The sequence below is a fragment of the Anser cygnoides genome, chromosome Z (assembly GCF_040182565.1).
Source record: "Anser cygnoides isolate HZ-2024a breed goose chromosome Z, Taihu_goose_T2T_genome, whole genome shotgun sequence".
NCBI classification, from domain to species: domain Eukaryota; kingdom Metazoa; phylum Chordata; class Aves; order Anseriformes; family Anatidae; genus Anser; species Anser cygnoides.
Window position 1 is genome coordinate 49,029,768 of NC_089912.1, and position 27,839 is coordinate 49,057,606.

Sequence of the window (27,839 nt, forward strand, 5' to 3'; positions counted from 1 at the left end):
ATCCCAATACCCCGTTGTTTGTGTGTTCATTCTCCCAGCTTCCTTTTCTCATTCTTTCATCTACACTGATTAAACACGATCTACACATTTACAGCCTTCCTGACCATCCTCCTCACTTATGCCGCTGTCAGGCCTGCAAAACACGAATGAGGCAAGTACGTGATGCTATGGGGATTAACAACCAGGACTTCTGTCACCCCGTAGGATGACTTTCCAGGGACTTTTCTCACGTGGTCTCACCCGGGGTGTACAGGCTCCCTGGTGGCCTGCCCTAAAGCAGTGTTGGGTGCGAGGCAGAACTCCAGGACAGGCAAGTGGCCAGAGAACGATGGCAGGACCGCGAGCGCTGGTGAACCCACCAGCCTTTCATCCCAGGCTGAGAGGCTTGGCCCGAGACGGCAGGCCGGCCTGCAGAAGCGTTGTGCCTGCAGCAAGACACCCCCTTCCCTCACCCCTCACCTCAGCCCTCCGGCATGGAGGTGCCACGCAGCCCTGCCGGGCCCCGCATAGCCGCTGCCCCAGACCACCCCACACCGCCCCACACCTCCCCACACCGCCCCACGGCCCCTCCTGCAGCCAGGGCTCGAGGGGGGCCGGGGAGGGCGCTCCGCCCGCCCTCGGGTCGCCGGGCGAGCAGCAGGCGGCCCCTCCGTGCCTCCCCGGCCCCCGGCGGCGGAGCGGGCGGGAGGAGCCGGCCCGCGGGCGGGGCCGGGGCCGGGGCCGGGGCCTATGCCGGTACCCGTTGCCGGTGCCGTTGCCGTGCCCGCCACCCGCCGCCGCGCACCGGAGCAGGAGGTGAGGGCGCTGCGCGGCGGCCCGGGGGGCTCTGGGGCGGCCGGGCTGGGGCTGGCCGCGGGAGGCGGGCGCCTTCCCCTTCCCCTTCCCTTCCTCCCTTGCTCGCCCCGACCCCCGCGGCGCACTGGGGCGCCTGCTTTTTATTAATTTATTTATTTATTTACATCGTCCCTCTCCTTTCGTTTTCATTTGCTGAAACTGCTGCAGCCCCGGCTGTGTCTCTGTGGCACCGCCGAGCCCGGCCGCGGTGCCGAAGCGGGCCCCGGCCCGCAGCGAGCGCCCCCCGTTAGCGGGGCGCGGGTCCCAGCCGGCGGGGCCCCGCCGGGCTCGGTGCGGGTGCGGCGGGCACCGCTCGGCCGGGGCCGGGCTGCGCCGCGATGGACGGGGCTGCTCGCGTGCCTTGAGCCCTGCCGGCAGCCGCGGAGGGAGCCCTCGGCGTGTGCGGGCGGACCGAGACCTCCCCGAGATGCTGGCAGCCCGGCGGCAGAGAGCTGTTTAAATGGTAAACTTACCTTTTAGCACCGTGAGGCTGGCTTTCCTCTGATGGCAGTGCTTCCAGTACCCTGCCTAGGTGATCGTGTGTTTTTCCCTCCTCTTCGGTGCTGCTGCTTTAAGACTGAGCTACTGGTTGGTACATGCTGTTGCTTTAGGAAAACTCTGTGCTGTGCTGTGTTGGCTCTCCCAGAGGAAATGTAAATATACTTGTTTCATGTTGCTCCTGAAAGGATACCGCTTGAGGTGAGGGAACAGTTCTTCTGGTTTGATAGAGAATTATGTATTTATGTAAATGTTTTGAGCCGGCATTTGGGTGATGTAAGGTAGAGGAGGGCTTGGATCAAAAGAGAAAATACAGAAACTCTTCTCAAGTTGAACCTTAGGTAATGAGCATTGGCAGTTTGGGAGTTAGCGAATGTAAATGGTAGAACCCACGTTTTCTAAGTCCCAGTGTAAATTTATATGTTGTTTGTCCCATGGTTATGATAGAGGTGCTTTGTAATAAAGTTCGTTAAATGGTCTCTCAAAATTCTTTGATCTTCAAAGCAGAGAATACACGGTCTGATGAATGCCTGGTACAGTTGCTACTCTGACTCTTCCAGCACTTTAAAAGAAAATAAATAGCTTTTAACTTCTCTTCCTCCACTGAGATAGTTTCTCCCATTCTTAATGTACTCCTTTGCCTTGTAGCTATCTCAGAATTGGTGATGAAAAAATTGAGCACAAATATTCAAATCTATTTTGTTTCTAAAATTCAGTTATCAGAAGATAATTAATATATCTTGGAAAAAATGAAGTGTGCATACAAAAACGTTCCTTTCCCCTCTTCTTATTCAACATATTTAATCTCTCTTTCCTGGATTCTTCCCCTCCCCCAGTTAGATAAAGCATGGAGTGGAAAATCATGTTCTAAGTTTAGGAATTGATCCTTAAGCTGTTAAAAACAGTGGGGTGTTTCTTTCACTGACTTCAGTTGGTGCTAGTTTAGGGCACCAACTGTTCGTAATCTTAATTATGTAGTCAGGTCTTCCTGGTATCGGGAGAACCAAACCACAGCATTTAAGAATAAGCATATGCTTACACGTTTTGCTGTAAAGTGTTTGTATGTTTATGGAGCGGTATCGATTATCTTTCTTTATTTTTTCCTACCAAGCCTGGAGGTAGCTAAGGATATTTTTGTTCTTTGACGCCAGCAGAATGGGATGGAAACTGTAAAAATACTTTCTTTGCAGCTTGCATAATGTGGTCCATATATTGTTGAGAAAGCGCTTGTTGATTCTTGCAGCTTCATGTATACGGCGTGTGCTCTGTGTGTTTACAGTCCCTGTAACCAAGGCATGTCAAGTGCCTTGGCATTCTCAGAGGCTACAGGACAGAAGCTGGCAACAGCCTTTCCTTAGGCCAGGGGCACCTGCTCATTAGGGGCAGCCTCCCCTTCTTCCCCCAACTCTTCTGCTGGGTTTTGAGGGGAGATGAGAGCCGGTGCAGTTTCTGTGCAGTTTTCAGCATCCTGCAGGACATGGTGTCGGGCTAAGTGTTACTCAGGGCGTTTCTCTTCTTGCAGAATGTGTACTGGTTGTTGCTGCAATGTGAGCCTTTGGTTACTGCTGGTGGTTGCATGGTGCTGTAGTTGAAATTTATATACGGCAGAAGCTAAAGTGCAAACTTCACAGATCAGGGCAAATGAAATGTGCACTTAGAAGCATAGAGATGGGCAATTTGGTAGATGTTGTAATATTCAAAGCCCCCGATAGCTTAGAACTGAGTAGCAGAGTCAGCGTGAGTTAAATGCAATGAAATGCTGCTCTAAATTGTAGAGTCATTGAAATATCCTGAGTTGGAAGGGACCCACAGGGATCGCTGACAGTGCTAGGCAGGGATTGGGAAGAGGGCTCCTCGTACCTTCCCTGCCATCTGGTCTAAGTTACAGACCAGGCCATTCATCATCCTCTAGGTGTCATTTGTGTTTGAATCCCTCTTGTACTATACTTGCTTGTTGTGGGCCTGCGCCACTGATACTCTGAATTTTATTTTCCCTAAATAGATGAAGTGTCCGATGTGTCATCGCAGATTCCTGCTGTGGTTATGAGGTCATGCATCTTCTCTTATTCTTCACGTTTGTACAGTTCAGAAAGAGCTTTTACTCCTTCTTTGGGGAAAGAAACTTCAAGTCCTCCTACAGGGAGCTGGAAACCCTATCTTTTATCTTCCTTCTTCATTCTTCAGTTGTGAACTAAAAAACTATATCATCCTGTTGCAAGGTACAATGTCTACCATTTTTACTGTTATCTCCTCCTTGCTGTAAAACTGTTTTATTTGTGATCAGCAAAGTAGGGGGAAGTTGAAGATGTTGCGTATGCCTTCTGTGTTTTCCCCGTTGTCCAGACATGCACTTTTTTTTAATTTTGAAACATGAGATTTTTTACAATTAAAGGTAATGGTAAGCTAGCGTTAGTTTTTTTTCAGTGTGACATGGCTATGATCTATATCATAGTCAAGAAGGAAGTTATTTGTAAAACTGACTGCGTGGTGCTGTGTGCGTGCACAGACAGGGCAGTTCTGTCAAGTAAAGCAAGTGCTGGATGATTGCCATTTATTAACTGCTCATTTTTATTGTTAGTTCTGTCTTCAATATTCATGTGTTGTCTGACTGCATACCATCCATCCAGCCCCCCTGTGTTTGGCACCCTTTGTTTTTGATGTCCTCTCTGTTACTGCAGTACTTGAAATTCTGTAGACAGAATTGGTAGTGATACACTGTTTAAAGTGTCTCTTTGGGGCTGAGGAATATCTTTATTGTAAGCACAGAGGCTGAAATGCTGATCCCCCACGTTCAACCAGTGCTATGTAAGAAGTGTGTGTCTGGAGATCACATCCCAGTGTTAATAAGAAGATTTCTGTCCTCTCTTAGTGGTGACCACTTCACTGTTCATAATAAAACTCAGCCTGGGGATCCGGACTTTGGTTCCACTTGACTGATTTTGTTACTGTACAGAATTACTGAGTTGCAGGTTTCCTGCACTTGAAACTATAATTTAGAAGGCCTAACTTAGTGTCCTTTGATGGAGGTTCAGAACATGATCACAATTATATTAAATATAATGGATGCAAATACACAGATGGTTTGATTACACAAATAGTTGAAAAATTGAATACCATTCAGCAATAGAAATATTGCTGTAATTTACAAAATCAATTGTTAAATCTTGTTTACATCTCCCAAAACATGGCAATGTCATTTGAACTGGAGGAAACTGCTAGCATTTAAGTTTATAGTTTGATGAGCAGTAATGGGATGTTGCCTTCAGCACTAGAGCTGACATAAAATACTACAGCTGTTATGGCAGTTTGCCACTTTTTTGGCTGTGGTTGCACAACTGTTGGTGAGGCTTTGTGATAATATCAGATCACTGAGCTGATCTGAGTGAAGAATAATTGCAGGAACAAAAGAAGTTGGTGTGGAGGAGAGCTGTTTCTCGGCTAGCTCTTTCAGTGGTGCAGTTTGCTGGTATGGCCACTTGCAGGGTTGCACTATGAACTGAGGGGTGTGCAAACAGCAGTGGGGACATGGTAGAGATGTGGAATTAACAGGTAGAGACCTTTCAGCTTCTTTAGCTCTTGAGAAAACCGCGTGTGAGGTTTCTGTCAGCCCTCCTGTAATCCAGTCAAGAGAAGGCAATGTGCTTGGCTGCAGCAGCTGCTGCCCACACCGGGTGCCCAGCCTGCATCACGGTCCGGGTCTCGCTTTGTGCACCTGCTGGGACTTTCTCTGCCAGCAACTGTACCGTAGCAAAGGCCTTGGGCAGAGCTGTATCTGCAGGGGAGTGGACGGGCTGGATTCTCCTGGGCCGCTGTGTGCACAGAACTTCCCGTCCCTCTCTATCTGGGAAAGTCATTTGCTTATTTCTCCTGCCGAGTTTGTTTTCACGAGAAGTTCTTGGCCGGGGTACCCGTGTGAGTCAGCTGAATGCCAGCTAAATGACAGCCTAATTGTAGCAGGGGTGTGCCTATCACTCCTCGGGTCTCAGCCTAGCTAGCCCTGGCAGCTGGGGGAGCAGGGTGGTGCTGAGGGTGCTGAGCTGGTGGGGGCACCTGCCCCGGGCTGGGGCTGGGGCCCTGCGCTAGGCTCTGGCCCCTGCGGCTTCGCTGCTGCTGCTGACTGTTTTCCCAGTGCTGGAGTAACAGTCCCGTAACTCATGAAGTCTCCTGCCATTAGCCACACGGACCGCGAGAGTGGTCCTCTTGGCTTCATTACAAACTGCTGTTTTTTCCTCAGGTCTCAAGTTGGTGGTTTGGGTTTTTTTAGGTAATGAATAGGATTAACTGCGTGTCTCAAACTGTGGTGTGCTAATTACTGCTGACTTTTAAGGCGACAAGTAGGGTCACAGGCTGCATGTCAAATGGTTTTATTTTTCTTTAGCTCACTAAAAGTTTTTGCTGGTCTCTAAGTGATTTGGAGCATGGTTTGCAATCTGTTGGTTTACAACATTTGGGAAATGGGTTTTCATTGTTTGCCTTTTTTTTTTTCTCTCTCCAGCAAACTCAGTTGTTGTTAAACTATCCTAAGCGTTCCAGACCCAGAGAAATGTGGGGGCAGCCAGCTTCTTGTTTGGATAACTTAAAAATCCCATGCAGCCACCACTACTGCCAATCTCCAAATAGAAGATTAATGAAGACATCTGGGGGGGTGTCAATATGAGAATTTTCATGTTTATGTACCTTCCCTAATCCAAGCTGTAAATGTGTAGGGTTTTAAAAGGGAATTTAGAATTTTATGTGCTTTCTAGTATGGCTTTATACAGAAATCTTCAGAGGATGATTGAATTAAGTAGAAAGATTGTAGGATTCTGTGGATTTGTACATTGAAAGGTTCTGCAGATGTTCTTTTCCTTTGTACCTAATTAGAGTTCTGTCTTGTTTTTGATGTGTCATGCATCAGGTGTTTTTGCCTGAGAGCGATGTAATCTTTGTATGAGACCATGCCCAGGTTTATAGCACGTCAGTTTGTGCTATGTAGCTTGTTGGTGCTTCCTCCTCTGTAGAGGCGTGCGGGTTCAGTGGTATGCACTTTATCTGCCAGTATTTGGCAATAGAAAGACAGTGATGTTTTTAAACTTCTGTGAAAGAACCAAAACAACCTCAGGTAAGAACGCTGAACTTTGTTGTCAGTGTTTTGTTATTGGAGCTAAGTTTTTTTTGGATCACTTTATTATTTAAAGTTACTTCAGTGTTAGTTCTGGCATTCAGAATTCGAGTAAGAGATGGGTCAAGTGTGTCACAGACTTTAGGCTTCAGTGAGACCTTACTTGTTCTAATCGCTCACAGATTCGAGAGGGCTGGTGTACTGGTTTGTTTGAATATTTTTTGCTGAATAATCCTAAAAAATCGTCACTAAGGCAATAAATAATCCTATTCAGTGATTCACTAGGGAAGCTTTTTTCCCCCAGGGTGTCTGCTTCCCATATTAGAAGAGACTTAGAAATTTATATTTGCGGCTGTTGGAGGGGTTTCCATGCAGTGTAGTCTTTCTGGCTCATGACTGAAGTTAAGGATGACTGCACCTCATCTTCTTCATAGTACAAAGCATAACCAGCAGATCTACACCCGTGGGTACTCCTAACGACCTTCTCTGCTTTGTGGTATATTTTGTGTGAGTCTGTTCAGACAGAAGAGGGGTTGGTTCTGATTTGTGGGGTGTGGGGGTCTCCTACAGAGTCCACCCAGCTCTGCAGAGGTAAAATGGTACTTCTGTGGCTCTGAGGGTGTTGTTTGTGCTCTGGCTGAGTAGTCTGGAAAGAAAATGGAGCGTGACTTACCTTGCATTGAGGAGCATGCCTTTAGGTCAAACTTGGGCACCCAGGTTCTGCCAGGGCTATTGTCTCTCCTTGGTTTTAACTCACGTGAAAGTCAGTATGGTTAATTGTGTAAGGTACATTGTGGTACATGAGGACAGGCACACACAGAAACCTTTGAGGGACTGGTACTTTTGCCCTTTATTCCCCAGTCAACTTTGCATTCAGAGTGGTAGTGGAAGATCCTGGAAGGGCAGAGAGACACCCATGAAGTTCAGTCACTCTGTTCAACACGGAAACAAAGAAGTATTATGAAGAGGTTTTTGGCTAGGAAACAGAAAACCCTTTCATGGGTGTCCACAGCTTCTGGTTTTGTTTTTAATACAAACATGATGATGTAACAGGTCATCTTATTAAATAATGATACTTGTACATTTTATGTTACTGGGTTTTGTTTATACTGTAAAGCCTTTGCCAGCTATTCATAGATCACTACAGTAGGACACGGAATTATTAGCAAATGATATTGCTACATATTTCTGAGTAGCAATAGAAATCTGAGTTGAAACCTTACTTTGCTTCAGGGCTTTGCAATCTTCATACAAGAAATAGTTGGACTCATCCAGGACTGTGGATGAGTAAGGATCGCTCTCTTTCAGGATCGCTTTTTCTCAGGTTGTTGTACTTCTGCTGAAATATGTGGTGGTCATCTCTTACAGAGATGTGGTGCTGCTGGGACTACTTCAGTCATGTCAAGGCAGAAGAATACAGAAAATATGGTTGCTGGGTGTGCAGATAATGGAATTCAACTATGAGATACTAAAAATACCCCGAATGAAAACACAAATGCCTGTGTAACTTTGATACCTTTTAAAATTCTGTTGTAATTAGATAAAGCAGTGAAGTTAGCTGAAGCTTTACTGATATTTTTTACCAAAAATTAAACTAATTTTGCAAAAAGCTTACCAAAACTTTCAGACCTCTTCAATAAAATAAGTCGTACTAATTCAGCAGAACCTCTTAAATAGAAATATAAATAGTAAATCGTTTTTGTTTCATTTACGTAGGAATACCTGTTAAAATGTTCATTATGAAGTTCATTTTTTATTTATTTATTAATTCAAACGTCAAGTTTCAAAGCTGGGACTTAAAGAACAAATAGTTTGTAGCTATAAATATTTAGGTTAAGATGGTTCATGTGTTGTTTCACATCTGAAATGTACTCTGAAGGATGCTTTATTCAAACTTATGCCTCAGTGTTTGTAAAAGGAAACTCCAACAGTCGGAGAAGCGTCCTACTTGTTAGCTCAAAATGTTAATTAAGTCTTGGAGCACTGTAAACTGTCATCTATTCTGAGTCCCAAGCGCTCTGCCTGGAATTATGTAGAACACAGGCGACTAATTTTGAGCTGTGGAGCAACATTTTAATTGTTTGCATATGTTAAAGAGCAGATTTAGCATACTGTAGTCTTCTCATGCAAAAGAGCCAAGAAACATACCAGTACTTAACTAGGCTGGATGTTTTGTAAGGCTGTCCCATGCCTTTATTTAGGGTTTACAAGATTGCTTCTGCTCCTTTCGGTTACAGTAGTGCTAGAGAGCATAACAATTCTTGTTGTGTGTTGGTGTGTACCTATATATTACTTTTGTCATGTACTTTGTATACACTTACACTGGAGCCTGAAATGTTTCTGCAGACAGACAGACCCCACCTAGCATTGTCTACCTTATTTGACTATCTGTTTGTAGCAGATGAGCAAAACCTGAGGTTTTGAGTAGTGAATGAATACTTTGAGTCATGTGCAGCCTATATAGCCTGCAATGAAAGCAGTGTTGTCCTCATTAATGTCTCCTTACCTCGGCTAACTAGGTTATTATTAAGTGAGCACAAGCCCTCCTGTTGTGCTCGAATTGACTAAGAGCTAGTATGCAAAGCTTCAGTGTAAAAGCTTTGACTTTCAAACCACTCTTCTGAGTTACTGGTTCGTGGTATTGGTTCTTGAAGAGCTGGCATCCAAAACATCAGTGTAAAAAAAGGAGCATTTCAGACAACTCTTCACAGGTACTGGTTCTTCATGCTGCAGCTCAAATTGGGACTATTGTCTTCTGTTAGCAGCTGAACTGATCAATTACTTTCATCTTCCCAATAGCAATCCAGTAGGTCATTATTCCATTGCTAATTAGCACTCTCACTTTTTCCCTTTTCTGTATAAATTTTTTTGCGGGGTGGGGGGGCACTAATGTGCACTTACCTTGCTCTTAATTTTAAGAGATTCTGTGCTTGCCTTAGAAAGGCTGAATGTGTTTGCACATAACTTTAGCTTGCAAAACTAAGAGAGGCAATCGTTACCTTGAAGTTTTCAGACTGAGCATTAATGGTATTTTCTAACTGTGTGAGGCATTAGCAATCTGGTTTAGAAAGAAGAAGGAGTCATGGTCTGCTCTGTCTTTAAGGACTCCAATTTGTAGAATTAGCTGCATTTCTCTGGGATCTGAACTCTGTTGTACTAAAGCTCAAACAGCATTGCATGGTTCGCACCTCTGAGTTTATTTTGACAAGTCTTCTCTATGTTTGGCGCTACCCAGCTTCTTTCTGCTTCATGTGCTTTATGTTGGGCGGTGACAGGAACTCTAAAGGGTGGAAAATGTATCTGAAGATCGATACGCCAACCTCTTCTTAGAGAGCAATACCCTGTTTGCCTTCGTTTCTCCAGAAGAAAAGTTGTGTAAGGATCCCTACAGCGGCTGTGTGCCACAGAACTCGTCTTTGAACCTGCTCAAGAAACATCACCATAGTTTAAGCACATTTATGATTAGACTGTGGCTTCAGTGCAGCCCCTAAGCAGTTGTGCATCGTCAGTGCCCACCCTTATGTTTTTGTTGCTAGAATTTATTTATCTGTGATTTAAGAATGAGAATTTGCAAACAGCTGCTTGACCTTAGCTGGAGGTCAATCATTAACTGGTAGGTAGTCATGAACATCTGTACAATTACTAAGTGCAGTCACCTTTAGCACTCGCCTTGACTCCTCCCAGGTGGTGTGCGCACATCACAGAGACTGCCTGTTGCTCAGGAGCGCCCTTTGCATCTCACCACTTCGGTCACAGCTCCAGCTTGGTGTGAAGGGACCATTCGTGAACACAGGGTGTTGAAACCTAAACCAGGCCTTTCCACACCGTCACGCTGTTCCCGTTGCCTCACGGCCGTCTCATCCCTCGCTCTCCCCGTGGCACAGGCAGGTACTGGGGAGGTGGGATGTGAGTCTGCACGTTTCTGCTAGCAAGCCCTTGCTAGGTGCGTGCCCTGCAGGGAACGGAGCTCCCACCCAGACACAGCTTTTCCGCACGTGTCGGCATGTCTCCTGTGTAGGCGGTGGCCATAGCTGAGCATTGTGGCCGTGACTGGGCATTGTGACCGGTGTAGCGCCGTGGCCAACTGTGTTCCGGGAGCCACTGGCGGAGGTGAGACACCAGCCCTGTCTTGATGCTCATGCGTGGCAGCAGGGGAATGTGTGTCGGGGTATGTCACATGTTACCGTAAAGGACTGGTGCACCTGCCTGATCCCCAGCTGATTTGGGTCTCTGTTTGGCTTGGAATTGCGTTGTCGAAGTCAGCCACGTTTGGAGGACTGGGATCTCTTTGGTCACGATGTGGTATTACTGTGTAACGAAGTGTGGCTTCGCATATTTCATTCTTCTAAGGTTTGCGTTTGAGTAATTAAAAGTTCAGTTTGAAAAAAAATGGCTAATGAACAGACATCTTTTTATTAAATAAAGGCATTTACTGAGAACTGTAGGGATAATACAAACTTCTGTATTAATTGTATACTGGAAGCAAAATTGCTTAACTTCATTATTTTGAATAATAACTTATATTGCCAGGTCATATTCCAGCCTTGATTGTATATGGGCCTTTCAAAAGGGAGATATTGCAGACTAATCTGTTTTTATTCTTTTTTTTCCTACCCTGAGGCACACTACTTGAAATAAAACAGCATAGTGATTTATTTCAGAAATACAAACCACAGCAATTATGATAAAATCTCTTTAAATCTGTTTTTCATACATGACACTGTACTAGCTCTTACTTGAGTTGATTCTTGCCTATTTATGGCCGCATCCCTGTGCCAGACAGACTTGATCGGAGATGTCAACCGGAGACAATAACATCAAACAGTTCATAAGACTTTGCAAAACTCAGAGGGATTTCCCCTTGGTTGTGTGGGACTCAGAGAAGAGCCTGAATTTAATATTGGGGTGTTCTGTTTATTTTAATTGAGCATTAACTGGTCTATTCATATGTTGTACATTCAGATTTTATAGAACTTTGATTTAAAAGTAATTTATGTAACTAAAATAAGATCTGAAATTCCCTCAAATCTTTTACTCTATATGTCCTTGTGGGCTTATTTGCTTTGATGTCCAATCTTTTTTAATCCATCTTTTTAATCTCCAGTAAATGCCCAGTTTAATGTGCATTGTCGGGATAGCATCATTAGCTATAACAAACATGAAAGCATACATGCACATTCTCTGTCCAGAATAGTTAAACTGTAGCTGAAGATGCCAGTAGCACTTTCATCTGCCTTCAACTGAAGCTAGAGGTGTAATAACAGACCATGGTGGGAAACCATTAATGAGTTGTTTTTTTTTTTTGTCAGAAAGTGATGTTAGTAGAATGTATTAGCTCTGGTTTGGTATACCTGCAAATGATGGTAAAGGACATGAGGGAATACCATCTTTCTTTCCTTGAATTGAGGGAGTGTGCCTCAAAAATTGAGTTAAAAGCAAAAGATGCCTTAGGATACTTTTGTTGGCTGCTATTGAGCAACGTCTTGATTTTTACACAGACCTTAATAGCAGAGTTTAACTTGAAACTGTCACAACAGGGACGGGAGGTTTCTTTTGGAATTCTGTCTTTTTTGTTAAAAGGTGAACATTTTTCTCAGTGTTCGCAACATTGAAATACTGTGGTAAAGCATCACAAACTATATAAAAACTACTAGAAATAGAAATGTTTTTATAAAGTATTTTGAGGGATGTTAAGTAAGTAGGAATAGTGAAAAATGATACTTAATTCTTCCACTTGCAATGAAGTCTAGGCAAATTATCGATGAAAGGGAAGAACCTCTGATATGAATTCAATAATTGGATTAAAACTTTCTTGTAGTAGCAAAAATATCTGTGTTTCCTTGCAGCGCTTTTTTAGTATTGTTTATCTTATGTTTTTATGCAGAATACATTTGAAACAGTGGGGACTATTGTATTTAGAGGCAAGAAAGCTGAAAAGGTTGGGAGCAAACAATTTTGAATTTAGGTGTTTTGCATTTCTGCAAACTGAAACGAGGCAGTTGTTGATGTAGGAAGGAGGAGGATCAGAGTTGTTCTGTGGGACCTCAGTTTTTAGTATAAACATTAATTCTGTGAATTTGTTGCTTCCACCTATCAGCTGTAGATGATATTTACAAAGTGTTTTGCAAACTGCAAAATACTGTGTAAAAGTGTGCATCTGCAAAGTAAGGATGGTATTATGGTGATAATGTAGTGGAAGTGGGATTTGCAGGAGCAAAATAAATACATATGAAGTTTACAAACACAAATTTTATAGAGCACACCTCATGCAACTTTGCATTTTATTGAAGAATTAAAGCTAGTTGGTACATGGGAATGAGGAGTTGAGCAAGCTGCAATGGTTCTTGTAACCTCTGTTTGTGTAGGTTTATTCTATAAGGCACTGAGTGTAAAAGCATTTCATAAAGCTCATTAACATGGCCTAGCCTTAATCAAAAATAAGTTTTCACTTACTGTTTAAAGCCTGTGCTTATATTGTGAAGTTCAACTCTGTACTCCGCGTGACGAGCTACAGTTTAAAGTCTGGGATATGAGAAGAAAACCAGGGCTCACCCCTTGGGACCTGTTTCTTAGAGTGGAAATGAAGGGTGCAAGGGTTCACCCCTTTATTTGAGAGACTCTTAAGGACTAAACAACAAAAGTTGTAAGAGATCTGCTTTTAAGGGCTAACTGAAAAAAAGAAGAAATAAATACAGCATTCTGAATATAGGAAAGGGTACCGTCTTATGGTGAGGGCTTCTGTCTGTCTGTCTGCATGGCTGTTCCAGTGAGCTTGAGGTTGTAAGTGGGGCTGGGTGCTCAGTGGTATCTGTCTGTGTGCATGGTAGGCAAATGCTGGCTGTGCATCTGCTTCTGCTGTAGCTTCTGTGGCAAATTCCTGCAGCATGGTGTTAAATTTGTTGCTGTGAAACACCTGTGCTATCTGATGGACCTTGTCAATGTATTTCATGCCGTATATTCTATTAGGTGACTTGTTATTTGTCCCCATAAAGTAATATGTTATATTCTGCTGTGTCTGTTCTATTGACCCATGCGGTCTGAGAATCATACTTGGCAATTACTGAATAATTAGACAAGCCAGCAGTGGGTTGGGAGCTTGTAAGGTCATTGTTGGTCCTTCCATCTGTTCGTTTACATTATGTTCAAGAGCATAGGGCTCTCTGCATTGAAAATAGATACTGCAGTGAACTGTCGCTTCAGATGTTCAGATGCAACAGCTATTAGATGTAAGGGGAAAAAAGGTAACTCCATTTGTTGCAATTTTAACTTTGTCATTTTCTTCCAAAATGTAAGAATGATTAAGCAGGCTCTTTTCTTCCACAGTCTTATGATGACTGTAAGAATTTGGATATGTCTTGCATGATTTAAACTTTGAATGTAGATGCTTAACAGGTTGCTTATGCTGTAGGTGTCTGTTGCTGTCCACAGGAGTGACTCTGTCTCTTGCTGCTCATCCTATTGCTGGAAGGAAACCTAGAGGATATTCTTTAAAGTGCATAGGACCTTCTTGATGTTTTAACTTGAGAGAGCTTGTAAACAGCATGTGAACTGCACACTGTATGTGTTTCTTGGGCAACTGAGACACTGGAATTGAAAAATACGATATCGAGTCACCTTTGAAGCACTAAAGAGAGCTTCGCTATGCTGTCATGAAGCCAATAAGCATCCTCTTCTGCAATGTTCTTGGCTATCAAGTAAAGTGGGCAAAGCTGTACCCTCAGTGCTTGCAAACATTGCTTAAGCCTTGAGTTGCTTGGCCAACAGAGTTCATGCTAGGGAAAAAGGGGAAGGGAAATTGTTTCAGTTATCTTGCTGGCTAAGTGTGAACTATTGAGAAAGAGCAGTGTACACCATTACATTTCTGCTTTCTGCTACCTTTAGTCAGTGTCCAGCAGAATGATGAGAAGCCAAAACCAATAGCAATTTGTTTCCTGCTGATGTTTGATGAAAATTTGTTTTTCACAGCAGAGGTGGGAAGGTTAAAGCCTGTCAGGGTGTTCAGTCTCTGGTCTTTTTTTTTTTTTGGGGGGGGTGTTGAAAGTCTACAAGGGACATATGTCCAGTGTCAAGTGCAATTTGCTTTACAATCCACAACTTTTCTGAAGTGGTATACCTCTAGATCATGAATTGGAGTATGGATTCTCGGTGGGGTAGGTGGGTGGAGTTGTTTGTAAGGTGGTTTTGCCCCCTTCTCTCTCTTACCAGCAAAGGCAATGAACAGGTGGTAGATATGCTTGTCTGTTTCTCTGCTGACTGATCTGCAACTTGTGTTGCCAATGGATGGAGAAGACTGGCATTTGATCCTTGCCATCTACCTGCAAAGTTAGACTACGTGTTAGCTTAATGAAAAACTGAAGCAGACTGTAGGGTTGAGGAGAACAGTGACCTAGAATACCAAGCTGGTTTATTTTCAGTAAAGCCTGCTTTCATCTCACTTCTCTTCAGCCCTCCCACTCCTCTTCCAACCCGCAATGCAGACAGACTGCAAACACAATTAGGAAAAAAGATTCTTGTGCATTTACAATGTTTCAGGAAGCACTAGTAACTCCTGAAACCATTCAAATAAGTGTTTTTAAAGCTGTCAAAATACAGTATTTTCATACAGGTCTGTAAGAAACTGAGCTGCTTTTGTAAGTGTAAATATGCCTCCTTTATGCTTATTACTGGACTCTCTTATAGAAAGTGGTACAGGTTAGTCCTTTCTTGACCTATGGTATATTACAGATGTGATGTAAGGGCCGTGTATTTTTTCAACTAAAAGAGCCATTCAAAACAGCATTCCTTAACAACAGGACTTTGCTTCTGAGTATGTGCTACAAGCAGCTTCAAAAAGTACTAGTGCAACTAAAAATCATTTTTAAAATGTTTTCATGTCAGAAAGCTCAAGTTTTCTTTCTTGTAGTGTTTCCTTACATAGTATCTCCTATTACCCTGCATGGTTTTACTTTTCCAGCTGATTCATAGGAGATGAATCAACTGTCGTAGGCCTGTGCAGAACAGGTAACTCATGCAAATCATCTGACAATAAAGAGCTTTAGCATTGGAGCAACTCAGAGCACAGAGAGAGTGTCAGCTGCAGGTTGGGTAAGCGAAAGTTTCCATTTTGCAGTCTGTTGCAGGCCCACGCATGGTTTCTCTGTCTGTTCTTCTCCGTGGCAGGGTGTATCCATAAGTCACCTGCCTGCTCTATGTCCACCAAGGCTATCATCTAGAGTGGTGACCTACTTCTCCTGTCTTCTGTTTTTCTTCATGTTTTCCTTATTCTCTTGAGATCTGCATAATACACTTGTTTGACGCAACATTTACAGAGTTCTCTGTAGCCTTGCACCTGTGTTAGATGTGAAGTTCATTGGACTTTTATGCCCTAAATTGGGGATCATATAGGATGCTATATGTACGAGAAAAAATGCTAGTGATAACATTAACTTTTAAAAACAATAATGAGGTCCAAATTTTGTCAGACTAGAAGACACTGAATTGATATTACCTTAATGTGTTCTTAATAACTAGTGAAACAAAACTGAGAAGTGCATTTATCAACAAAGTGATATATCATGGGGAGAAAAATAACCAAGCCTGTGAAAAGTTCACAACTTCAAACTCTACCTCTTTCTTTTCTTTTAACAGGTATCCTGATGAAATGTAAATATTGTTGTTATAGGCAGACTATAATTAGCTACTACATGGTATTGTAACCATGTTTTTAGTTGTAAAGAAAGCTCAAAAACTTTTTTTTTCTGTTTGTTCATGATTTAGGCCTTCTTCTCCCAGCACGCTTCTAATGCTGTTACTGCTGCTAACCTCCTACTTTTTCTGAATCCAAGCATTTTTTTATGCCATAAGCTCGCTGTAACTATCCTTTTTTCCTGATCAGAACGTTTTTTTCAGGTGAATATTTTTATTACAGGTCATTCTGTGTTCTAAATAAATCTTAAAAAGCACACTGCTAACTAACGGGCAACAGTAAGCTGTCACATGCTACATGGTTTCTTTGATATCATTGTATTCAAAATAAAATCAGATTGAATGTACACATTTAGCAAAATTTGTACTGAACATCAAATAGGTGTTAGAAACAAGGACATCATTTTAACGGTGTAGGATTCTTAGCTACCTGTCTCACAGTTTGGGGTTCATTCTAAGTTCATGACTATTACAAAATTCTTTAAATTGGAAAATCGGATTAATTGTACCCTGTATATATTGCGTGATTTTTCCACCTAGAAAAAAATAAAGCATGAGTATGTGTTAAAGGTTTTATGGACCTTTATAAACAAATAAATAAAACCTCTTCTGCAACACTCATCTCATCAACTCAATAACATGAAAGTTTTGCTGGTGTCTTCACTGCTGCTCTCATCTACTGCATGAGAAGTAGTAACCCAGTTGAGCTCCACATCCTAAGAGCTGATGAGATAGAAATGGATATTTGAAAAATTAGGATAAAAGGGAAGAACTGGTAAGGCATCTGTTCTCATACTTACCCAGCAGAGTTAACAAATACACATACAGTAGGGGGAAGAGTTTCTGATAGTATTTTTGGAGCCATTCTCTATTACACAAATGTTTACAAAAGTCTGAAGGAGTGAAACTGCAATTCTGCAAAGTCCCGGTACAAAACGGGGTGATTCAATCAGCTGCCATCTGTGAATTCAGTGATTCTGAATAGTTGAGAATGCACCCTAATTTTGGCACTCCAATTTCTTCCAAAGCAAAGTCAAAACAAGCAATAGCAACAGTAATGGTGCTTTTAAAACTTAAAACTTAGCTTTTAAACAGGTGATCCTTGCAGCAGTGTGGCTGATATGTAATTTTGGTTTTGGACGCAGGGAATAAGGAAAGTGGCAGGAGGATTATATTTCTGCAGAGGAAGTAAGGATGTCAGAGAATCTGCATTTCCATGATTAGAGGGATCTTTTTGTCCTGCAGGTTCCTGACTATCTGACTAAAATAATCTCTTCCTATAAGAGGTGGGCCTGTTTCTTAGCTGAAGATGCAAGTGTTGATGACCTAGTAGGTGAGAATTTCTTGTTGATGGGAAGTGTCACATGTAAGACTGTCTTTACATTTACAGTTAACTTAAGCAGTTGAGTAGTTTCCTGTTAGACACCTCTGAACTGTGGAGTGCCAGGAAGGTGGTGGTTTCCTCTTCTTGCCTTAGGATAGGTCTTGCTGATCACATTTTGTGTGGATACTTCTGCAGCTGTTGCAGCTGACATCTTTGTTCAGGTTGTGACATAGGTACCTCCACTTGCGTTTTTTTGTTTGTTTTGTTTTTAAATAGGGCCTACTTCTGCAAGCTGCTAGGCACAGGAGTAATTTTGTTTTCACGATTTTGTAAATCAAATCTGAGTAAAATGGCTGTGGTTTGACAGGCTCCTTCACCGTTGTTTGTCTCATCTTGTGATTTCTTACAGGGAAACACTGTGTGTTGATGTTGATGTAAGTAATCCAAACTAAGCCCATAGCGGTGCAGGAATTAGGGAGGACATACTTCTTCAGAAACAGCATCCTCTTATTTTTGATCCACCTCTCGGGATGCTTAACCTTGTTCCTAATTATTTTATAAATGTTGTCCAGAGAGACACCTCGAAGAAGTGGGTGTGAACAGCTCATCATTCACTTATTCAGTCTTGGCATAATCATTGCACCTTTACTGATATTACAGGCCTGCGGAAATAACGTTGCATGGTGCCAAGTGATAGGAGGAAACTATATTGAGGCAGTGTGCAGTGACAAAGTTGAGTGTAAGAATGTAGTGGTGAAGCTTGCTGGTAGAAGATCACACACACTACAGTTAAAATGATGTTGTTTTAACTTGGACAGTTCTTCGATTCGTATCTCAAATATAACACTGATAAAATGGTGCATTCTGCAAAAAGCCTACTCAGTATATTTACGGACTATCTTCAAGTTCAAAAATATTAACAAATTTAATTTGACACATGGTGTTGGAGATGGCAAAGAAAATCATGATGGATTTTTCCCCTTATTATCAAATACATGTTCTCCTGGTAAGAATTAAAACCACTAACTGCAAAATGGGAAAAAGAAATTTGTTTCAAGTTATTCTGAGAGCATTAGGACCATTTGATGGTATCTAGAGATTGTTGTTGTGAGAGTGGGTAGTCAATACCCTTCAAAACAGAAGCTGTCTAGTAGGAGTGTAGCTCAGTTGAAATGACAGTACAGTCCAGGTTTTCAATAGGAAACAGTATTACGAAAAATAGCCTTTTAACAATTTCAGTGAGCACATAAAAGAATGAGCCTGATGAATGATGTATTTGTAGCTAGTTTGCAATTACAGTGTAGCACAGAACTTTTGCAAAATGAATACAGGTTCAAGCATGTCGGGTTCACATCTTGCCCCATTGACTGCTCCCTTTAGCTCAAAGGTTCCATTTGTAACCATTAAATTATCCTGCACAGAGAATATGCAAGTAAAGACTCTTCTCTGCATGCAGATGTTACTTTCTGCTATAGCACATTGTGCACACTGACTTCCAGTTCCTTGTGTTTTGCATCGCAAAACATCATTTGGAAGGCCATCACAAATGTGGGCAGTGAAGAAACTGTGTGGTACAAGCTTTTAAAGCACGCGTTACCTGCATCTTCTATTAGAAACCAATGCATTTGAAATAACAGTGTAGGAGGGTATTTTCCCCTATTGACAGTATGTACTGTGAAAAGTAGAGATAGTGTTTAATATCTTGCTGAACTCTTGCACACATTTATTTCTTTTTATAAAGCTTACATCTGGCTGTCAACCTAGAGAATTAAAGCACTCTTTCCTTTTGCTCTGATTGTATGGTGCCAGAATTCTTCATATGATTGCTTTCGTCTTAGCCAAAATTATACATGTGGATAATAGTTTATATTGATCCATCTGCAAATAGTTCTCTACTTGACATGTTCCTCACTGAGATACTTCAGACTTTGCAGTGGCTCACATATATATATAAATGTATTATTATTAATAAAGAAATGACAGCAAGAAAGGGTAAGTGTTTGTCTTCAAGCCAGTGGTGCTCAAGTGCCTACCAGAGGAAGGTGAGGAAGCTTGATAACCAGCAGAGATGTGAAACATTAGTAAAGACTTGTAACTTTTCAGGAGAGGTGTGTGGAACCCTGATTTTCTCTGACTTGGCTGTTTGAAATTGTGGCCATTTTCAAACAACAGAAACTGTGCCTGAAATGAAAAATCCTGTTGAAGAGTTCGAGAACACAATGTCATGCACCAATGTGCACTATTAAGGGTCATAAACATCACATATGACACAGGTATACCAGCTGCAGGTTACCAAGTAGTAGAGGAGATTAAGGGGGAAAAAAAAGTGCATGTGTGTGTGACTTTTTGCTGAATGTGAAGGCTGAATTTCTCTCTGTAGCTTCTTGTCCACCTCCACCTAATAACAGTTGATATTTGAATGCGATGAAGCCAAGGAGACACAATCCTGTCATTTCACAGTAGCTCAGTATGAGCAGAAGAGATTTAATATAGCACGCTGCTCACATCTGCTGAGCAGTAACAGGCTTTTACACAAGCTGGTGCTGGTGTTTTTGCACAGGCTCCTCCAATGGCCCTCTGCAAATAGGTTTCTGTGAGCTTTTCTGCAACTCAGGAGCAAGTTGGAGCAGTTGCCTCTGCAAAGCTCTACTGCATTTTGAGCTTGGTTGGTTGTTTTGCGTTGTTCTGCCTCCTTCATCTTGACTGTGGATCGATGCTGTTTTGTAGAGATAGTAATCACCTGACAATAGGCAAACCAGGTAGGACTGAATATGTCAAAGCCTATTCTGTGAGCTAAATATATATATCTCTGCTTCACAATGAACTGAACTTTCTGCATGTTGGGACAAAAATACCTATATTGTCATGGGGATAAAATCAAATTTTCTTTGCTGTTTTCCCTGCACCATAACTCTATGCTACAAGATACTTACTGATTTTTTCTTTTTTTTCCCCCTCCCCTGAGTATTCTTTCTGACTACACGAAGTTAATGGCACTGCGTGTCTGCTTATAATAGACCGAAGTAGAAAGCCTGTCCGCATTTATTTCTCTTCTACTCTGGCTTTCTTGCACTTCAGCTATCTTTCCTTTCCATTCCTCTTTTACTCCCAGTTCAATGTTGCAGAGTCTCTTACTGAGTCTTGCCCTGCCCTTTTCACCTGTTTTTTTCTCTTTTTTTTCCTTTCTTGTTCCCCATCCCAAATTGTTCATTGTTCACTTGCATCCTTCTTGTCTGTTCTTTGTCTGGAATCTTCAAAATAAAACAAAGTATGTTCCTCGGCTGTTTTTTTTTTTTTTCTTCTTCATGCTGTGAGGACATGAACACTGCACAGGAAATGAGTAAGGTGAAGGCAAGCACGGAACAACAGAGTTTCAGTAGCCTTCGTTGCGTTCTGAGCAAAGAAAGGTGGATGGTTGACTCCCTCGTTAAGATAAATGACATGCAGGTATGAAATACCTGTATTGATTCCTCTGCCATCCACCCACCCTGACAAATGTCAGCTCTCGGAAGGTTGGAAGCTGTTTGTTGAGCAGGGTCCCTGCGCTCCACAACCCCTGGGAGGTGTGGAAGGAGCTCCTTCCAAACCTTCGTCTGGAGCTGCCTGCCCCTGTGGTGCAAGAGGCTGTTCACGGGCAGGCAGGTGTACCGACAGAGGCAAATTGTTTAATAGAGCAAGTAATCATGGGTTATTTAATTAGACAAGCTCATTATTTTACCCAAATCGTGGAAGTAATAAATAAACTTCCAAGTGTAGAATCAACTGAAAAGCATGCAGTGCTTCTGTCTGTCTGTGAGGGGACAGCGGTTTGCTACCAGCTGCCAGGCTAAGGCTGTGTGTCTCTGTCCTTCGTAGCCTCACTTAGCATCGCTCCAGCAACTCCTTCATCCTTGAGCCAAAACGCAAGTTTGGTCCTGTGTCTGTAAGCCAAGTCATGCCTCTCTAAACCAGTGCTTTCTGCTGAAAGCCATTTGCTTTGAAGTGAGGTATGGGTAGTGTCAAGCTTTTCTGGCTTCTTTACCAGACCAGTGATGACGCTGCTAGCTAACAGCAGCTTTTTTGTGGTCTAGCACCTTCAGTCTGGTTTTGTGAGGCCTCTTAGTGTCTAGCCTTCCTCTACATGTGTCACTCTCACATGTGCATACGCTAACTCGCACACACACACAAACACGCCAGATACAGTACTTCAGTAAAGATTTTTAGCTGATCTCTTGAACTAATGGCTTTTTTTTAACAAACGTTTGGATGACCCTGTGCTTTGCAGGAAAACTGTTCACACTGCCATCACTGTTTTTGTAACCTCTGCTGTGCCTGCTTCTGCAGTGAGGGGCAATTGCTGTCTGTTTTACGTCCATTCTTCCTGCCAGAATGGTGAGCAGGGTTAAGCATGCAGAGTCGTCTGGTTTGCTTTTATTTATATCAGTTTTCTTCATTCCCCTATTTGGTGGTCCTTAGTAACTTGTTCAGGTCTGCAGTACAATGATCTTACAATATTGCAAGCAAACTGAAATCCAGCCTCTTTATTTACAAAAGCTTAGCTAGACAATCCCAGATATTCATGACCGTCCCTTTCCACTTACCTAGCTTATCAGGCTACTTCCCCTACGAACAGGACACAAACATCAGAGGTTTAGGGGATGATAAGTGCACACTGGCAACAGCAATTATAAAGAGTCAGTTTTCTATAAATACATGCAAAAATGCTCAGCATACTGTTTTTTGTCACCTTGAACTAAAAAAATAACAATCCAGTAACAAATTCTAGGCTGAAAAGGGTACTTAATTTATTTAATTAGACATTCCAGCTGATAATGTCAAGTAAGGCATATCAGAAACTGGAGTATCATATTGCATACATTAAATCATAAGATCACTTTGTTCCTATGAAGAACCAATTGATTTGTTTGATCTCTTTTTTTTCACTTTAGTTTATGGAAATCATAAATATTCATAGCCAGTGACTATTTTATCTTGCTGGAATTTTGATCTCTTTTTAGTTAATGACTCTTAAAAGGATATGGATCAGGCAAAAAGGGATGGAGTTCTGATAGTGTGATTGATGCTTTTTTTTTTCTTTCTAAATGCTGCAAGCTCTATTTTTACCTTTTGAAAACTGTGGTGAGGGTTATTAACAGACTTACAGATAACAGTGTATGTTTTTTCTTAACTATTCATAATGATGCATTGAGAGGTGCAGTTAGTTCTTCAGAGGGCTTCTGTGTAAAGCAAAAAAAATCTTATTTAGACCTCTCAAGAAGTCAGAGACCTCTTTCATTTGTGGGAAAACTTGTACACATTCTCCTTAGGAAAATCTGACAGGTTCTGGTCCGTTCTTGTTAAAATTCAGTAGTGTCAGGCTACGTTTTCCTACAAAGTGCTTGTACCACTTGCGCTTGTGGTCATTGGAGAGCTGTCTCATTTTTGTGTTAAATCCCTCTCTCGCTGTTTTTGCTATCTCCCATGTGCTATTAAAATACTGATTTATGTGAAAATGTGTCCTTTGCTAATTGTTATAGTTTAAGATTTTGAATTTTCCCATAATATGAAAAAAGCAACAATGCAGCTAGCCAGTTGCAGGGAAGGAGATGATGATGGTGCCTTACATACCATTTATGAACTTGTCTTTTTTTTTTCTTATACAATAATGCTCATATTGGTGTAATTATTGTAGGGTAATAACTTCATATTCTTGCTGACAAAAATGTTCAGGGTCAGTCAGTTTGGGTTTGTGTCCTGGTTTTGTCTGGGACAGAGTTAGTTTTATTCCTAGTAGCTGGTACAGTGCTGTGTTTTGGATTTAGGCTGAGAAAAATGCTGATAACACACCGATGTTTTAGCTGCTGCAGAGCAGCGCTCACGCAGAGCCAAGGCCTTTTCAGGTCCTTGTGCTGCCCTGCCAGTGAGGAGCCTGGGGGCACTCCAGAAGTTGGAGGGGAACACAGCCAGGACAGCTGGCCCAGGTTGGTCAAAGGGATGTCCCATAGCATATAATGTCATGGTGAACAATAAACTGGGCTGGCTTGCTGGGGAGGGGAGAGGACGCGCTGCTCGGGGACAGGCTGGGCACTGGTGGTCAGTGTGTGGTGAGCAATTGCATTGTGTGCCTCAGTTGCTTTGCACATTCTTTATATTATTATTATTATCCCTCCCTTTTCTGTGCTGTTAAACTGTCTTTATCTCAACCCACAAGTTTTTACTTTTTTTTTTTTGTTCCTTGTTCTCTGCCCCATCGTACTTTGGGGGAGTAGGGAGTGAGTGAATGGCTGTGTGGTGCTGAGCTGCCTGCGAGGTTAAGCCACAACATTTGGCAAGTGAAAGACTGTTGGAAAACAGTCCCCTTATACCACTTGGCTGTAAATAACTATTTTAAAATGTTTATTTGAAAATGTTTGTATTGCCATTTAAAAATTCTGTGGCTGTTTCCATACCTTAAAAGAGCTGTGTGTATTCCTTGCCAAAGTATACCGTGTTTCTCAACGTCAGTAGGTTGCATGTGTACACTAATGTGTTATTGTTTCTTAAAGTACATTACAAGTGTATTTGTAATTTCAGAGGAGTGCCAAATCTCAGCATACTGTCAGGCGGCTGTCAGGAAAAATGTAGTCAGTTGCTCTTTCTCGTCTGCCAATGTAAGTCTGACTGACTAAGAGAACAAAAGTATACAGTTCCTTATAGTGCTACTATATCTTAAGTATCCGTAAGTATTAATACTTGTAGATAGTAGTAACCTTTACATTTAAAGCAGTTAAGGTGGTCAGAGTGTGGCATAACATTTAAAAAAAAAAAAAAAGTTGTTTTTCTGCACTTAAAGGTGTAGTTCTCCTCCAATGGATGTAAAACTTCAGTCTCAGTTTGATGACAACTAGACAGCAGCCATGAAAAATAGCAGCTATTTCCATGTATGCTGAGTAATTCTTTCTTTAATTGTTTTCAGAATTTGATTTTACTGCATTACTTGTTTTATTATTATTGTTGCCTCTTACCTGAGGCAGCTTCTCAGATTATTTTTTTCTCCCTTGAAGTTTTCTCTGTAGTTTAAAATGAAACACTCAGGAAGGCCTATTCAACCGAAGAAGGCTCCAGCTTTGTATTTTATAAATTATTTCATAAAATGGGATAATCTTCTCCCTTTCCATATGTTTGCATATGTTTCTGAATGGTCTCTGAGCAACTTCTGCTCCATAGGAAACTGAGAACACTTGATCTAATCAAAGGAATTTCAGTGATGTAGCAGTTGTTCTGTAGTGAGAATGGTACAAGAGGTTCGATTTTTTTTTTTTTTACTTTTTTTCTGAGAATATAGTCAGCTTTCTTTTAATTTCTAACTAAAATTAAATCGGCGGAGTCCAGGGAAAGCTTCTGCTAATTCAGTCTTAACTTTCCTGAGGGAAAGCAGTGTTTTTTTAATTAGTCATAATGAAACTTATTGTTCCATAGAGTGACTTAATGATGAGCGTCTCTCATCTGAATTTAGATGTGATTTTCAAACTTGGTGCTTACCTCAGTCTTCTATATCCATTCTTGAACAACTTTGGTTTTCAGGAAGGCTAGGCACCTGTGTAAATGTACCTTTAGGAACCTAAGCTTAGACATGTTATTGCAGATCTTTCCTCTAAATTAATTTTTACCTTTGTTCTGGTGCTGTTGCGCAGCCTCTTGAATGCTGATTTTAGCACTACTTTCATCTGTCCCAGACTTTCTTCCCAGTTTTGTCACAAGTGGAAACGCAGTTATGAGATTGTGTTAAAGTACGTAAGTGATTGAAATAATTGAGACAATGGATCTCTTGTTCAGTATGGACCAAGGGCATGTGACCTGTTGCATCACCTTCCTCATCATTTTCACAGTTTCTTCTTATCTTATGGGAGTTCATGTGAGAACTGTGCTCGTAATTATAAGGAGTTCCATTATGATTATTATTTTCTGATAGCTTACATTCTTCTTACTTTGTCTAGGTGAGTTTTTCTGAGGCCTGAGGAGCACTGGTGCTATAATAAGGATGCTAGCAAATGCATATTGGGAAGGCAGGAAGATAGGAACACCAAATGTGACTGTTACAGATATACAGTCTAAATGTTATGTGGTGATGCTAGGAGGGACCATGAAAGGATATCAAGACCTTTCCCTTCCTTCGACAGTATCAACTACATTTAAGATATTTGTCTAATCCATTCTAAAATTTCCAGCATTACCAGTGCATCCTCAAAGGCAATCTGTTCCATTCTTCAACCGTCTTTTGCAGCTGTATGGATGGGCCCTCAAATGGAGATTAAAACAGGAATTTAAAGACTTGCATTTCTTAGATAATGTGGCTTCAGAAAAGCTAAGCTTAGCCAACACTCAGTTAAAGATGTATATAAAAAAAAAAAAAGATATGCTTGCAGGAACCAGGTGAGAAGACGTAGGTGACTTCAAGATCATGAGAATGCACTTCAACATCAGTACCAGGTTTCCACAGCATTTACTTCTGCAAACTATTAGGATTGATTATGTGGTAATGTGCTAAAAGACTCAGTAATTCCCAGAGGCATTTCACTTTCAAGTTGTGACTAACCTGTGGAAAACTGATGAACAAATTATGCAGCCTGTATTACTGCATGTTAATTTTTTAACCACAGCTTTTGCATGTTGTCTGCCAACAATCTTTTTGGGAATGTTCGTGATAGATAAACAATTAATTTCTATTATCTTTCTTCATTATATGTTTCTGTTATGTGGTTATGTTTGCGCAGTAATTTTGAGTTGGTGAAGAAAAGTGTTACGGCTGACATTTTGTTGAGGTTATGGTGAGTGGAAAAAGATAAATGTCTTGAAATAGAGCATTACAACTAACATCAAGTTCTTGTTCTTTCATACACGTTTCTCATAATAGTAATTTGTTATTGGTCCTGAGTGCAGGATTGTTCCTTCCCTCTCTCATCAATTTGTGTTTAGCTATCATGTTTCTCCTCAGTCTTTTTTTCTTTCTTGTTTAGACTGAATTCCAGTTCTTCTACACTTCCCTGCATAGCTCACATTCTGAATCTCTAGCCATTTTCATTCTTACCCCTTGATGATCTCCAATTTACTCCAGCCTTCTTAAAGTACAGTACTTAAACCTGGGCGCAGTACTCCAGCTGAACCTTACTGATGCTCTGGAAGAGCTCCACCTTGACCATCATTTCTAGCAAGTTTTGAGAATGTTTCATGGGATGCTGTTGAAAACTTGACTGAAGCCTTCTTATTGCCTCTACTTCAGATCCATTGAACACTCCACATGATAACTTGATAGAGAAGGAAGTAGTGTTGGACTCAATTGGTTCTTGTTCTCCCTGTGTTTGCTAGTTATCAGGTTATCTTTGATGCGTCTACTGTTTCTGGGACTTCCTTGTTAAAAGTTGAAAAGTTCCTGTGGTGTCTCTAGCATGAGTACTTACCACATTGTGGTTGCTGATAGCTTGCAACCATTTATCATGCCCAATGCCTGTGAAGTCTTTACAAAGGTATACTGTGTATTTCGAAGTCCAGTGGTGTCAGTGATGGCTGACTTTTCAAGCCTGTGTGAAGAGTACAAGAAAAATTCTGTCTTGTGTCTCAAAAATTATTGGCTGCATTTATTTATTTTTTCTTTCATTTCTGGTTGTCTGTGTCTCATTTCATGCTTTTTGCCTTTGGTCTTATGTCTTCACTCTACACTGTGTGTGCTTATCCTTAGGCATTTGACCTATTCTCCATTTTCTGTACAACTCTTTCTGGAGTTTGAGGTCACTAAAGTGGATGGCTTGGCCAAACTCCTCTTTCATAGATATTTTCCATCCAGCAAGCTGGGATTGTTTGCATCTGTGTTTGTCTCATTCCTTTAGAAAATAAGTAACACTTCAACTGATCTCCTTTTTCCCTTGAATGAGACATCATTCCTGTTGGATCTCACTTCCTAATTATTTGAGTGATGCTTCTTGACTTGCTTTCCCTCCGGACATCATGGCCACAGGCATGTGATCCCTGCCATTCAATTTTCCATGTACAGGCAAAGTCAAATGTAGAAGAATTTTTTCTCTGATTGTGTTCTTTGCTTTGTTAATCAATCACTTGTCCCAGCATGCTGGAGTAATTAGTTGGAGAGTATGCACTTGCATGGTAATGTTATTTCAAAATAATGCAGTGTCTGGTATGTGCTAATAGCATTAGGACCATTGTCATATTGAAGTTCCCAAAATAATGGAGCAGAGCTCTGACTCTGGACTTTGAGATACTTCTACCTTGCCACTGCAGTTGGCTGTTAAAAAGGCTGCTAATCTCCTAAATGTTACTGTTGGAATATGAAATCTCAATTATTGAAACATGAGTACAAATTGGGAACCCTTCTTTGGCAATGTACAAATACGCCTTTCTATTTTGTGTGCTTTTGGTCTGTTACAA

The 27,839-nt window shown here is 41.5% G+C and overlaps 1 protein-coding gene and 1 long non-coding RNA gene across 5 annotated transcripts in view; one reads left to right on the forward strand and one right to left on the reverse strand.

The window, feature by feature from the left end:
• Positions 1 to 643: 643 nt before the first annotated feature.
• The window catches only part of PIP5K1B (phosphatidylinositol-4-phosphate 5-kinase type 1 beta), a 109,489-nt gene continuing 82,293 nt past the window's right edge, over positions 644 to 27,839 (forward strand). Inside the window, exons 1-2 of one of the 4 annotated variants that reach the window (XM_066988264.1) lie at positions 726 to 795; positions 3,335 to 3,380. The gene's annotated coding sequence lies outside the window, so the exon portion shown is untranslated. Of the gene's footprint in view, positions 796 to 1,037; positions 1,298 to 3,334; positions 3,552 to 27,839 lie in introns of those variants that run through there. The other 3 variants (XM_066988262.1, XM_066988265.1, XM_066988263.1) reach the window with 3 other exon arrangements.
• On the reverse strand, positions 9,607 to 10,228 carry LOC106044157 (uncharacterized). The gene is made up of 2 exons (XR_001212144.3): positions 10,090 to 10,228; positions 9,607 to 9,855 (listed from the first exon to the last, which is right to left on the reverse strand). It is a non-coding gene; the product is annotated as an uncharacterized lncRNA (long non-coding RNA).